The sequence below is a fragment of the Herpailurus yagouaroundi genome, unplaced genomic scaffold, assembly GCF_014898765.1.
Source record: "Herpailurus yagouaroundi ecotype Mexico unplaced genomic scaffold, PumYag 355, whole genome shotgun sequence".
NCBI classification, from domain to species: domain Eukaryota; kingdom Metazoa; phylum Chordata; class Mammalia; order Carnivora; family Felidae; genus Herpailurus; species Herpailurus yagouaroundi.
The window spans coordinates 3532339-3544168 of NW_024412572.1; positions in this window are offsets into that span (position 1 = coordinate 3532339).

Here is an 11830-nt window from a genome sequence, read left to right on the forward strand (position 1 = left end):
CACCACATTCTCCTGGCTTTCCTCAGACTGCTCTGAGCCTCAAACTCACTCTGCCCATTACATATGACATCCCTCAAAGCTCCCCAGAGCCCTTTTCACCTCTTCTTAGTGGTCACATCACATCCAAGGCTTCCATTACCATGTATGTGCTGAGGTCTTCCAAATTTGTATCTCTGGTACCTATCACTCTAACTACACATTGTCCTACATCTTCATGTATGCTTCACAGCTACCAAAATTCAGCTCCTACTTCTCCCCACCAAACCTATTAACCCTGCTGTATTCTATGTCAGAATTCAGTGCTGTTACCTTCTAGTCTCTCGAGCCAGAAACATGAAGTCATCTTTGATATTTGCCCACTCCCCTACCCTTGCCATATTCAATCACCAAATTCTATTCATTTTACCTCCTGGTATGCCCCAAATCCACCCACCTTTCTTCACATCCATGACACATGATTAGCCAAATATCCATTACTTCTCACCCCATCAATGTCCTTACTAGTCTTCACCTGGAAATCCATCCACCACATTACAGCTAAAATTAACAACATTTTCAAAATATAACTCTTATCATGCGATTTTCTGGTGTTTTCTATTTCTCTCAGAATAAATCCTTATGTGGTCCTTCATGTTCCATCCCATCTCTCCAGCTTCATTTCATGCCACTGCATCCACCCCCTATCCCCCCATGCTTTCGCAACCTAGCCATACTGACCTCCTACCATATGTTGAGAGTCAGGAAGACATAGGGAATGCCTCAACCTCAGAATCTTCACACATGCAGCTTCTCCAGCCTGAAATTCTCTCCTCCATACCCTCACCTGGCTACCTCTACTCAGCCTTCAGATTTCAGTTCAGATGCTCCTTCTTCTGTAGAGATGCCTTTGTGCCCCCAGACCAAGTTAGTGCACATATTATGTTTCATATCTGTCTTCCAATCACTGCAATTCTGTAAAACTGAAGACTCCATCTATCTGCTCATCACTGCATCCTCAGTGATTGGCACTAAAAAAAGTTCTTAATAAAGATTTGTTAAATTAGAGAAAAAGATAAGGTAGTACACAGGTAGAGTGGAAGGAGAATAAAAACAGAATCTGTACAGTGTCTTGGTCAGCTTTGTCTATTTCAAAATGCTACCAGAGTAGGTCCATTCCATCTTTGTAAAATAACATCAGATGTTACTCTTTGGTTTAAAACCTTCCAGTGGTTTCCTGACTTAATCAAAGTAAAAGCCAAAGTCCTTAAAATGACCTACAGACCCAACCTAATCTGGCCTACTGCTATCAGACTGGCTTTTTGCCATTGTCTGAACAAGTGAGACAAATATCCACCTCAAGCCCTTTGCACTTGCTGTTTCCCCTCCTGGAATGCTCAACCCCCAGGTATCTGCATGGCTCATCCTCATTGTTAGGTCTTCACCTAAATGTCACCATCTCAGTGTTGCTTTTTCTGGCTTCTCTATTTAAAGTTAGAATCCTCTGACATTCCTTTTTGTCCTTCTCTGCCTTAGTCGCTCCATACATTTAGCACCGTCTATATATTTTACTTATTTACTATTATCTGTATCCTCCCACTAGCATATAAACTGTCTGAGGTCAGAGACTTTTTTGTCTGTGCCTTCACTGCAATATCTCTGACATTTAGAATAGTCACACAAAAGGTATATACTAGTAGACTGAATGAGTGTCTTCTCATGTTCATGTCTGACCACTGCACTTCACATTTGATTGTGTTTTGCTTTGGTTCCAGTGCATTCTGTGGATCCTTTTCTACAAGTCTTTTTAGAATATTTCACCATCTGCCATGTCTGCAACAAATCTCCTGAGTGATTGAAAGTTTGAGCTGAATATAATCTATCGGTTTTATTTCCTGCCCCCACACATGCTCTAACTCTTCCCAATTTAGCAAGTCCCATTATATAGAGAGCCTAATTATAGGAAAGTGTAACAAAAGCAGTTTCATGTTGAAATAGCATTCACGTGTGCCCTCCAGAGAGGTATTCAAACTTATATAGCTGACTAGAGATATTACAGGATATGCAAAAGACAGTTGGATTTCAAATGAGCATCACTAAATCAAGAGGAGAGGGAGCAGAATGCCTTCCTAAAATACAAAGACATTTTCCAGGGGCCCACTAGGAAATGGGTCTTCATTCATGTATTCATTTATCATTCCATAGATATTACCTAACATCTTTTATGTGATGGGCACTGTGGCGGGTCTATACAAAGATAGCTCATGATTAAGAATAGACAGGCTTGTAAACAGATAAATTACCCCACAATGCGGTAAGAGCTATTGCAGAAATATGGGAAGTGACTAGGTCTGCCTACATGAGTCAAAAAGCTTTCATCAAGAAAGTGACATTTGAGCAGGGTCATGAAAGACAACTTGGATCTGTCCTAGTGAAGAAGGGCATTCTGGACAAAGGTGTAATGAGAGGGGCTTATGCAAGAGGTGGAGTCTGGGCCAGTGTGAGAAGCTCCATGTGGCAAGAACCCATGCTGAAGTGGTTGTCCAAGATGCAGTAGGAGTTGCTGAGGACCACACTGAAGTTTTAGCTTAGGAGTTCAGTGAACTCTACTTCAGAAATGGAAGAAGAACAAGTCTTAAGGACAACAGAGAAGTACACTCTGAATTTCTCAATTTTGAAATAGGGGCCTGAGGAAAGTGGTGGTGAGAAATGTCTCTTCCCCACCTCAATCTGACTCTGGGAAAAGTGGAAAGACTGGACTGAGTGGGCAAGCATGGACAAAATAATATATCCTACACTGTATAAAGAGCTTTTCTTCTCACATTCTCAAGTTAGAGATCCCTTTGAGCTCACAAACACCTCTTAATTTGAAAGTACCCTCAAAAGGAACTTTACATCTTTATGTCTAGAAGGCAGTCATCTAATTTAATCAGTCAGTCAGTCAGTCCACAAAGATTTAGAATCAACAAGGAGCCAGATCTTGAGGATAAACTGATGAGTAGGACACGGACTCTGTCCTCAGACAGCCAAGAATGAATAAACTTGAGAGTTGAGGAAATCAGCATTTTGTTAAAGGAGGCCAGAGGAAGAAGAAGACATTCCAGAACCCAGGCTGGGCTTATTGGGGGGAATACTGGGGTTGTTTGCTATAAGTAATGTGTGTGTCTCCTCCTGAAATCGGAACACTGGGAATGTAAGGAATGTCATAAGCAAGAAAAAAAAAAGAATAAAGCCACTTTCGGTGGGTGGTGAAATCTAATGCTTTTCTCCAGCTTCATGTGACCTTCACTCTTTCTTTATACACTTCTTCCCAAGATTCTTCTGAACACTGTCAACACTTCCTCGCCTCCTATCCAATCCCCAACCCACTGCTACCAGGCTTCCCTGCCACTGTGCTGACATTGTTTCTCAACAGCATTGCTATCAACCTTCCAAGGTGAAAAAACCCACTGGAAAAGACTGGGTCTTCATCTTACAGACTGCCATCTTGTCTAGATTCCCATGTTCCAGAACCCTAAGTGATTTCTCAAGTGTTAGTCTTGGGCCCCTCCAATCTTTTCAAATAGCAATCAGATGAAGTATAAAATATAAAGCTAACTCTATCACTTTCCTATTTAAAAATTTTCCCCATTGCCTTTGAGATCAAATATAATATCTGAGGCTTGGCTGGCAAGACTTACCATGATCCTGCCCCCTGCTCCTTGTGCTGGTGTCTACACTCCATCCACACTGAACCTCCTATAGTGCCTAAACTCCTTAGCACTCCCTCTCTCTGCTAGACCTCAGCACATGCTATTCTTGCTGCATACAGAGTTGTTCCATGATCTTTGTCTAACTAAGGTTTACATATCCTTAGTTCTCAGCTTAAATAAAGTCACTTCTTCCAGGAAGACCTCTTGTATCTTGGGTCTTAGCTAGGTGCCTCTACTATATACTACTAAAGGACCTTATATTTACCCTACCCCAGCACTAACCATGTTGTAGTGAAACACCCTATGACTTGTCTGTGTCTTCCTCCTGCTATAACCTCCCTAGGAGCAAGGAGCTCCACAATCAGGGTCTGGCACAGAACATTACTCAGCATTTTAAAAAAATATTTTAATGTTTATTTATTTATTTATTTATTTATTTTGAGAGAGAGAGAGACAGACAGACAGAGCATGAGCAGGGGAGGGGGAGAGAGAGAGAGACACAGAACTAGAAGTGGGCTCCAGGCTTCATGCTGTCAACATAGAGCCTGATATGGGGCTCCAACTCACAAACTGTGAAATGATGACCTGAAGCAAAGTCAGATGCTCAACTGACTGAGCCACCCAGGTGCCCCATTTTTTCTCAGCACTTTTTAATAAATTAGGTAATTATTTTGGTGCCTCCATTAGCCAATTACTATAGTCTTTTACTGCCTGATATCCTATTCACACATGAAGCAGCTGTCCCATGAGTAGAAACATTACTTTCATTATGTAGGGAGATGGTCTAGCAAAATATCAGAGTAGAAGATGTAGGCCAGTCTGCCTGGCTAACTAGCTTTGTGACCTTGAGTCAGTTACTTAAGTTTTCTTTGCCTCAGTTTCCTTTTAACAAAATAGACACAATCATAATGTCAAGGTTAGGGGTGGGCACAGTAGTGCTGAAAAATGCTTAACAACTGGCTTTTCAAGAAATATAAAAGGGCCTACAGCATTAGCCAATTTTTGTGGCGTAATACTCCTACCATGGCCAATTTCAAGCTACCAACTTGATATCACCAACTATGGAGTTTTTCTATTATATGGATATGACAGACATGAATAACCTCAAGAGCATTGATAATTATAAAATGTAGTAAATAATTGTAAAATGATCAGCTGTGAATAGTGTCATTGTTTTAAATATAATTTCCTTAAAGTTTATAATATTTATTTTTTTATAATGGTTACATTTTACAATAGGCTTGCAAAATTCCTGAAAATTTAACAATCGGCTCTCTTGAGTGGGCTTCCATAGGTTCAAACAAACCACTGGGTGTGGTGTGTGTGGAGATGTAGAGAGAGCTGACAACTCCTCTGATTCTCTTTCTAAGCTTTGGCTGGCAGGTTCAGCTCTCTGTGATACAGAAAGGGAGGACTCTCAATTTGCTTCAAGCATGCTTCAAGTCTAAATGATGCCCTATAACACAATTTGTCAGTACCTCGGATAAAAAGCTGATATTGTGATCCCTAATTGGCTCAGTGCTTTGTGTTAATACCTTACCTACCAAAAGCACTCTGGAAAAGTGAAGGGGTTGGAAACTCAGACCTTGTCTTGAATAACTGCAAACCAGCATCAAATAGCGCATCATGTCTTTGAAGACTGTTAGTCTATGTTATGCATCATATCTTGTGATTTTAACATCTTTATGATATTAGTCAATGTTTACTGTATATTAAACATATGAATAAAATTTGATCATTTCTTACAATGATTAATTCATCTGTGATATCACATCTTCAACACACATTATATTTCATAAGCTCCTGTTGAAGTTCTATCATTTTGCTGTAAGTAAAACAGTTTCATAATTCAATGATTTGGGGAAATACTACATCCCAGTGATTATATCCATGGACTTCAAGAATTAACTTATACTCAAGGCTACATCCCCAATGGGAAAACTACATCCCGTATAGAATTTATCCACCTTCACTGTTATCCTGACTTTAAATGTCAAAATTTAACCCTGTCTGAAAAAGCCAGCGGCCACTTCCATGTCATATGAAATGCATTGCCATAGGGTAAAATTACAAGGGAAGCTTTTTAATTGCACAGCAAAATGTTGAATTTGCCACCAATCTGCTCTGTAGCTAAAGCATATGGTTACCTTTTCTACAAAAAGCTGGATTTCCTATATGTTTCGCACTCAGATGGTATACTATCTAGATCCTGTCAAAAGCATGCAGGAGACCATTCCTCTTTGAGACAGATAATATAAGGAACATTATAACAATTCTATCTTCTGATCCTTTAAGGTCTATCACTGAGTCCAGTTTAACTATCAATTTCACAAAACAAAAACAAGAACCCATGTACTGTTTTATTTTATCTCAATAGAAATGCTTTCATAATTACAATATAACATGCCTTCAGTTTTATTTGAAGGTCAATATAAAATATGGTTTTATAAAGTTAAAACTCTACAGCTGTTGTAAAAGCACTAATAAAGGATGAAAAAATTCTTATTGGCATAAAAATCATATATTCAATTGCTCTTAGAGTTTTAGTATTAGAAAAAAATTAGACCAAGGCATCACATCACCTCAAGGCATAACATGCTTTTTTTGGTAGATGATGAGAACCATGTGACTCATTATGTTTCCTTTCTCTCCTTGGCTGTCAGGAATCTCAAGGGTGAAGTTTGTGCTCAATTGAAATAAAAATCTTTAACTCTGGCTTTTCTGTACAATTGTCTCTCCTCCCTTCACTACACGGCTTTTTTACCTTTGACTTTACAATACTTTTGCTAATGTGATTTTTTATTGTATACCACTCTATATTATTTCTGGAAGAAGTCCAAGTATGAATAATTGATAAATGAATAAATGTAGCTTACCAGGCTCAGCTTAGTCAGCTTGCTCCTGCATCATCACTATGTCATTTTAAGTATCAGAAAAACTCGTTCTATTAAGCACCATTAAGTGTCCACATCGTCCCTGTTAAAAGAAGCTTTCTACTTTCCAGAAAAGTCAGTATAAAACCTTAAAATCAAATCTGCAAAGAAATGAATAGGCTTACTTAAAAAAAAATTGATCTTCCCCCAAACATTACAAGAAGTGCCTAGAAGTAATATTTGATGCAATCGTCTCACTTCCCTCCTTCTCACTCAATCATAAGGAAGAAGCAGGAGGATGGTATGAGAAGCAGGAGGTCTGAATAAACACAAAGTGAAGAGCCAGCTGCTGACAATACAAAGCCAATTGTGCTTTGAGATTGTACGATTGTACTGAGACTCTTCCCAAGAATGATGTTCAGCTTTGTTTTACCCTGCGTGGCATCCACAGTGCTGGAAAGACACCTAGAGATCAGGATTGCAAAGGATGGGGAACCTGAGGTCCAGCAAGAGGAAGTAACTATTATAGGATCACACCACCTGTCGATGGTGAAGCCACAGCACCAGAACCCAGATGTGCAAAAGCCCACCTGATTTCGTTCTACTGAACTTGCTCACTCAAATATCACACTTATGCATGTAATATTCTGCATTTCCCTGCTAGTTTCATCCCCAAGCAAAAAGAAGGGGTGGAATTATATTCATATTTACACCCTTGTCAACCATTATCTTCAGTTAAAAAAATCAAAATGGGATTTAAGTAGCTATTATAGGATGCAAGTGATGTGAAATTGCTAAGATGTAAGAATTGCTAAGATGTAAGAAATGGAGAGAATCAGAGCACAGGGTGATTTGAAGAAAGATTAAAAGGGCGTAGCAAATTTAAAATATCCTTTCCTTTCAAGTTTTAGATGAGTATGTTAGGCACTATCTAGTATAGAGGGAGAGGTAGACAAAATCCCATCGGGGTACCAGCAATGCCAGCATCTCCCACGGGAGGTGCAGGAGCTGGCCACCCCCAGGAGTGCAGAGGCTCATGAAAAGGAATTGTGGAGAGGTCAGGTTAACAGAACAAATGTGGGGAGGGAAGGACAAAACACATTCTATTTTGTTACGTGAAACTTATTGACACTCTTTAGACCCATATCACTTATTTTTCCTCATCACCTTCTGATTGAAATTTATCAGTAGAAAAGTGAGAGGAAAAGGTCTCAGGAAGGAAAATAGTTTTGGGGTTTTTTTATTTTAATTTTTAGTTGGAAGAATAGTAAGATGTCCACCCCTTCCTTCCTTCCTTCCTTCCTTCCTTCCTTCCTTCCTTCCTTCTTATGTACATCTATTCATGCATATATTAAGGCAAGTAAGGCTATCAGTTTTGTGGGAGCCACACATATATGCACAGTGTGGCTCCTTCCAGTAAGTACTTTATAATGTAGTGGGGCAGAAAGACATAAACAACTCTTCATTAGGTGTGAGGTACCATAAAAGAGGTAAATATCATGCTTTGACAGTTCAGAGAATTGAGAAAAGATACCCTGCTGAAATTAATCTGAAGAGTTGCTGGACAAAACGGGCATTATAAAGAAAATGCTTCTTCATCTTTTATGGTATATCTATGCCTGAATACAGCGTGCAGTTTGAGCAACTATAACTCAAGAGAGGCAGAATGTGGACACACACACACTAAAATTAGATCAATTAACACAGGTAGAAAAGGAACAATCTGTAATGATAAATGTAATGATGCTTACTGGATTAGTTGTTGGCCCTAATCCAATGACTGGGATCCTCATAAGATAAGGGAAATTAGACACAGACACACGAAGGAAAGACAGCTGCATGAAGACAGAGATTGGAGTGATGCCCATACAAGCCAAGGAACACCAAGGATTGTCAGCAACTGGAAGCTAGAAGACGCTAGTAAGAATCTTCCCTAGAACCGTCAGAGAGAGCACAGCCTTCATGACACCTTGATGTCAGACTTCTAGCCTCCAGAAGTATGAGAGAATATATTTTTGTTGTCATAAGCCCCCTGCCCCCCCCAAAAAAGTAAGGATGCCTGTGTGTTGATAGTGAGCTTACCCCACCATACTGCCAGTGCTAGAGTCCCTCTGTCTCCCACACTGAGCTCCTTGTGAACAGAGACCCTATCTTACTTGATTTTCAATTCTCAGAGTCTGTATATCAAAGTTAAATAAAATCCAGTCCTAAGAAAAGACCAAGAGAGTTTGTTCTTCATCTAACACTTGGGAGTCAAGGGTGAGTATAAACCTATTTTTAAGCCACAAGAAAGTGAGTGAGTGTATGTGCTTCTCTAAGTGTCTCTACATACATTCTGGGTTGACAAAACTGCTAGCATCTCTTTGGCAGATTAACTGGCTACACTTGTCATTTTCTTGGCATCCGGTTCCTAAGTCAACCCTCTGTGTGCTATCTATTCCTTCTTGGAAATAATCACTAAAAAATATGTATATGTCAGACCTCAAGCATTTGTATTCTTTCTTCATCAAATCCCGTACTTCTCACCAAATTGCACTGTCACCAAACAAAGCCTATCCTGCTGATTACAATGCAGCTGAAGAGTGCAGGATTCTCTGTCGCCCTGGAGGAAGAAGTGCAAGCTGGCTGGGGTGTAAGCACTGCCACATGGATGAGGAAGAGTTGAAAGGATTGTAAACAAAGGGTAATGATAAATGGTTATGTTGCGAGTGGGTGGGAGGTGTTTAGTGGGGTGTTCCATGGATTGGTGATGGGCCCAGTTTTCCTTAACATCTTTATTAATGATGAGGTAGGAGGGGAAAACACTAACAGCACGTTTATTAAAGCAGGAGGATGCTATATTGGGAGGTGTTGCAAACACCACAGAGGACAAAGAAATAGCACAAGACGGGGATGGTAGAGGTAATATTAGCAAAGAAGAGAAGGACAGGATTCAACTGGGTGACAAAGGAGACCCAGCTCACCTAGGAGAGACCACTTGATCTTCAACAAAGAGAACCTATGGCACAGCTTTTCCCTGAAGACATTTATGCAGGGCAAATTACTTTTATAACCACAATGTGTCTATAATATGATGCTTTTGGGGGGAGGGATAGGAAGACTCGGGCTTGTTTAATTCTGGAAGCATTAAAAGAGTTTATCTGCTTTCATGAGCCCTGAAAATCAGAAGACCTAAGTGGAAAGCTGCACACAACTCCTAGACTTGAGTGAGAACAGAAAGACAAAAAGCAGTCCCCACTGCACTATGAATAGTAATAGTCTGACTTTTAAGAGAGAGAAAATATTTCAACCCTGTTGGGCCTTCTGGCTTCTAGTCTTAGATCTGCCATTAATTTAGTGTCATTTTTAGAAGGTTCTCTTCCTTTTCTGGGCTTGTTTCACTATCTTTTCCAGAAAGGTCTCCCTGTCTCCCTCCCTCTCCTAGGGATGCTTACAGAAGTGTAGTTATCAACGCCATTATGTAATTTTTAACTTGGTGTATTGAGGCAAAGAAGTCATAAGAAGACCTATATGGGCCATGTGAAGGAGATATGCCTGTTTCCTGCCCACAGGAATAACAGATGGAGTACTATTTACCCTATTTTCAAAAGTCAAATGGTAAATCTGGAAGGATAAAATAAGGCTAAAGACTTTAGAACATTAAGTTCCTTGAAGAAAGCTGTTGCATAGATAATACATTATGAGCACTTAAAATCTTACCTGCTTGCAAAATTCTCTTGAGTTCTGCCCACAGCATCTGCACCATAGCAAAAATTATTTCTTTCCTCATTCAACCAGTACTTATGGAACACCTACTATATACCGAACATGATTCCTACTCCTGAGAAATGCAGTGTAATGGAGTGATAGATAAAAATAATAATCTATTTGAATATATTTTTAATTGTCATAGGGATCCAATGGTGGTGATGACCAAGCTGGGTTTTTATGGATTGAATAGCCGTCTAGTAATAATAAAAGTAGGAAACCAACATATATTCAAGCAAAGAACAATGCATGCAGAGATATAGTGATGTATAAATAAATGTATCATTAACCTCATTTCTAGAAATGGTGGGTGGAAATTTCTGGAAATGGTGAGTGGTTCTGTGAGGTAGTGCACAAATTAAAGTGGCATAAGATAACACTATGCAATAAAAATTTCTTGAGTGCTAGCTACTTAAGAGAGAAGAGAAGTGTATCCCTTTCATGGGAGGTTTGCTGCATTGGATGGTCTAATGTCCTACTTTACCACACTAAGGAATGTGAACTTTACCCTGTATAGAGTAGGAAAGAATTGATACTTTTAAATAAGGGAATAATGATACCAAACATCTAAAGAGGTAGACAAATCTTTAATGTTTGCTAAAGTTCTTATCTAGCCAAAGTCTGATTTTATTTCCTTTGTGGATGAAAGCTTGTGCTGATAAAATAGTGTGTGATATGCTAAAAAAACAAAAACAAAAAAAAAAAAAAGATTTAATATTACAATATACATCACTAGTGAAATATACAATTATGTACATCTTGTACTAGGAAGACCTCAACACATTTATGAAAAGATGTTTTTAAACAAATTATATACATCTCTGTTCAGAAAAATAAACACATTTTGAAATGGGCTTAAATGAATGTTCTGAACATTATGCTAAACCACCACTGTGTCCAGACAGAATGACTTAAAATGGTCACAAGAACAAAATATATTTATTACTATTTATACCATTTTTCCAATCTTGCATCAGATCACTTATCTTCATAGCAGTACAAGACTATGTGACTAAATCCTAGTTCAAGAATCAGAATTTCTGACCTTGAGCAGCGAGACATTTTCCAGTGCTCTGCTTTTCCCCATCAGTAGAATCATGTTTAAGATACAATGATATAATGACAGAACCAGACTTGCAAATCAGTGACTATCAAACTGAAGTGGCACAATACAGAAAAGATGGGGAACTGGGAAGGAGGCTGTTGAGATCATTTAAGTACAAATAGGTGAAGAAAAAGATGACTTTAAAGGTTCAGGTCAACTCCGAGTTTCTATTATTCCATGACATGTATCCGAGGCATTATTAGTATCAGATCTTGTCACCATTGGTTTATAGACAAGGTCCAAACAATTTTGGTTTCTCTGGGTATAAAGATCTCCATGCTGCATTGGAAATGGAGGCTTGTCTCTTAACACTTCAGGAAGGAAAGAAAGAAAGAAAGAAAGAAAGAAAGAAAGAAAGAAAGAAAGAAAGAAAAAGAAAGAAAGAAGAAAGAAAGAAAGAAAGAAAGAAAGAAAGAAAGAAAGAAAGAAAGAAAGAA